Raw genomic sequence first — 3,813 nt, 5'->3', positions numbered from 1 at the left:
ACTTTGGAATCGCTGGCCTGCTTTGGGGTCATCCATGCTCTAGAACTCTGCCCACTAAAATTATTGATTCACCACCTTGGGCTTTGGTGGAATCTAACTTTGAGCTCTTGGTGTCTGTGGTGATTTGAATGGGAATTTATGTCCCCCATACCTCAAAGATTTTTGGTTAATGTTAAGCCTGTCCTTAAGATTCCAGCAGTCTGCTGGAGGAGACATGTCACTGCAGTGTATCTTGAGTCTAGTCTTACCAAGGTTTATTAAGAGCCACATTTGAGCTCTAGCTGTTCATGCTTACTGTCTCTCTCTCTTTCTCTCTCTCTTTCTCTCTGATTTGGCATACATGTTGTAGTAAGCCAGCTTTTTTGGCCATGATGAAACTTCACCTGGCATTTCTAAGCCTGAAATAAACCCTTCCCTCCAATAAGTTGCTTCTAGTTAGATACTGGCAAGTACAACAGAAAACATGGTACCAGGGAAGTAGGGTTGTTTTGCAGTGAATCTGACTAAGTGGTGTTTGGTCTTTTGGAATGCTTGAGGGAGGTATATGGAAGGACTTGATCATTTAGGCTGGTGAAACCTTGCAGTGCTATAAGCAGAACTTCAGGGGTTATTGTGCTGAGAGAGGGAATATTCTAAATGTGGAGAGAATTGTGGACTATGAAGGCTTTGTTTATGAACTTTCAAAGGGGAAGAAGAGAAGTTTGTTGGAACTGAGCTACTAGTAAAAAGACTGATGCTACTTCCCATGCCCTGAGAATTTGAGCAAGTTGAACTTAAAAGTGTGCTTGGTGGAAGGTGTAGAACAGAAAGATATGAAAGATGTAAAGTTTATCACAGGAAAATATTTGAGTAAGTTGAAGTTATAGGTACAAAAACTGTTTTTAGGTGACTTAAGCTGTAATTGTTAAACAGATTACTACTATTATGCGTGAGGCAACTGCTTTGAATTGTGATAATTGGAATGATGCCCAGAGGTAAGCCATGTAAACCTCAACCCAGTAAACATAAAATTTCTTTTGAAAGGAAGAGGTTTGAAAGAAGAATTCTAAAGAAGTAACCAATTCTTCAGGGTCAAGGTTTATTCCCCTCTAGATTTACAAATTTGGTTATAAGAGTTAGCTGGTACTTGTTTTGGAAGCATGAAAAATACAGAAAACTGAGTCATGAAGTACACACAGTTTTGTTTTCTTGGAAATAATCAGTGGGCAATGTGAAATAGGGTTGTTGAAATCCCTGTGTGGAGACCCAGAGAGGCCATTGTATAAAGATAAACTTGTTCTAGAAGCTGCTGCTGAGCTGTGGCATGTGAAGCAGGGTAGAAGTCTCCATGTGGAGTCTAAATAAGACCATTGTATGGAGCCATGAAGATTATAAACCCAAAGATGTTTTGGATATATCAGGTATGTGAAACAGCTGCCATGGAGTGCTACTGGCTCAGAATGGAATTTTCCCCAGGCTGCTCAACCCAGCTGGAGGGGAAGAATTGATATCCAGAGACTTTCATCACTTGTGAGTAATGTTGGACTTGAACTGCAGATGTTTGATGTTTATCTGCTAGTTATTGATTTTATATAGATCCAGTCTCTCCTTGTTATGCCTTTTTGCAATGAAAATGTTTACTCTGTGCTGCTATGTATTGAAAATTTGTAACCTGTGTTTTGATATTGCAGGATTCACACTTGAAAGACAGTCTTTACTCTCAGATGAGGCTTTGAACTTTCGAACAATGTTAAGTTTGCCAAAGGCTATGGGGGCCATGGGGGAAATGTGGTGGCTTGAATTTATGTCGCTCATAGCATGAAGTATTTTTGATTAAGCTTGCAATTTGAGTCTCCCTCAGCCTGTGGGGAAGGTCTCACTAGATGTGGATCTTTTAGTCCAGACCTAAGGTATGTAAAGAGCCACTTGGAGCTCTCTGTATTGGTGCTAGCTGTTAGTGTTTTTTTTCTCTCTCTCTTTCTCTTTCTGCTGTGGACACATGCTGCAGTGAGCTAGCTTCTTCAGTCAGACAGGAACTTCCCCTAGATTCTGTAAACCTGGAATAAACCTTTTCCTCCAATAATCTGCTTCTGATTAGATGGTTGCCCCAGTGACGAAAAGTTAACTCTAACAGTGCTCTCTCTGAGGGTATCTGACATTTACTTATATCTCCTCAGGAAGGATGCATGCAAAAATTCCAAATTTATAATTTGTATCATTTTGAGATGATCAAAAATGTTTATTGCCATTTCAGCTTTCCTCTTTACTCTATCTTCATACCCACAAGAATCCCTTGTTGCTACTTCAATGGTTAGCTAAGAAACAGGTTCACATAGATTAATAACTCCATTCTTGTTTTTTTTTTGCATGTTCCTTTACATGTTATTGACCACAAACATTAAAATAATACAGCAAATACCAGAGAGTCTTTTGAATAATGTGATGTAAAGCTGAACACAAAGCTACACTTGCTCCTCCTGCCCTCCCCCCACCCTCCCCAATGCAACATGCAGGTAGTGATCTCCACCTACGCTCACCCTAGAGCGTCACAGTGCTGCACGTTCATGAGCATCTTTGCCCTGTAACTCAAAACAAGTTCCCAAACTCTACACGTGGAATCATGGTGTAAGGCCGTCGTTCAGAGTCCCCTAAGACCGGCACATTGACGCGATGTTAAGCACTACACTGTTTTGTGAAGCATCCTAAGTCGAATCACAAAAGCCCAGATTTCATTTTGAATGTGTTTATGAAGACCGCTGCTGAGCTCAGGGTATGCAGGTGTCCACTGCCCAGATGAAGCAGGATATGGAACGCCCTCAGTAGGTCCAATGCCGTGATTTTTCATTCATCCCAAGTATCTCCATATTTGTTTACTTTGACTTCTTTTTTTAGCACTCTTTCCTGCATAGGTCTGACTGAGGGTTCAGTCTTTTGTGTTAAAGTTACTTCATAAGACTCTCTGTTCGTATTCCTTAATTCCTCATATGTAATACTTTTTCGTTTGGGACTTGCTTCAAAGTAGGGGTCAGGTCCTTGGGCAACATGATCAGTAATACCAGTGGGGGTGGATTCATTCATGGAGGCGCTGAATATAATGGGCTCCTAGGAGGGAGCGGCTCCTTTTTGATGCTGTTGGCTGCTCAAGCGTTCACGTTTGAGTTGTATCTGGACTTCTGAGAATACTGCCCAGGGGGTAGAGATTGCCGGGCTTGTCCTGATCTCAAAGCCTCTCCAAGTGGGGAATTTTCAAGATTCTTGAACTTCTCTTGACAAGCTTTCACATAAGAAAGCTTTCCAGCAAAGTACCCCATGATACAAGCAAATATAAGCTTAGGGATGGAACCATATTTGGGATGACTTGAAAGGATTCCTTTACCGATTAATCCAATGGCACAGATCTTAACCAGAAGCTCTCATCATTGCATTCTGCAAAGACTCTTCTCTCTTCTTCTGTCAGAATGTAATCAGCCCCTATGTGGGGAATTGGTTGGGACTTCTGCATTGGACTCCCGAAAATCAGCTCTCCCATTCATCTTTCCTGTCTTGATCCTTCCAGGAATCTATGCCCAAAGAGAAGGGGGGTGGAATCCCAAGTCATCTTGTAGGCTTCCATTTTAAAACTGAAATCATCACAAAGCACTGCAGTCTCCCCCACAACACTCTTCAATAACAAAGACGTCGCATCCTTCTCCCCATCCTATGCGCCTAACAGAAAATCCCACATCTTGCCAACTTTCCTCCTTCAGCCCAAACGTCTTCAAATTACTCAGATGCATATGACATCTGAGAATGCAAAAAGCATCCCAAGAAGACACATTTTGTCTCCCTTTAAAC

The 3,813-nt window shown here is 41.5% G+C and overlaps 1 pseudogene; it reads right to left on the bottom strand.

Annotated features, from left to right (window-relative positions):
* Nucleotides 1-2,498: 2,498 nt before the first annotated feature.
* On the bottom strand, nt 2,499-3,521 carry LOC101605532 (annotated as a pseudogene).
* Nucleotides 3,522-3,813: the final 292 nt, after the last annotated feature.

The sequence above is a fragment of the Jaculus jaculus genome, chromosome 2, assembly GCF_020740685.1.
Source record: "Jaculus jaculus isolate mJacJac1 chromosome 2, mJacJac1.mat.Y.cur, whole genome shotgun sequence".
NCBI lineage: Eukaryota > Metazoa > Chordata > Mammalia > Rodentia > Dipodidae > Jaculus > Jaculus jaculus.
Note: the sequence above shows the minus strand (reverse complement) of the source record. Positions and strands in the feature narration are given on the sequence as shown.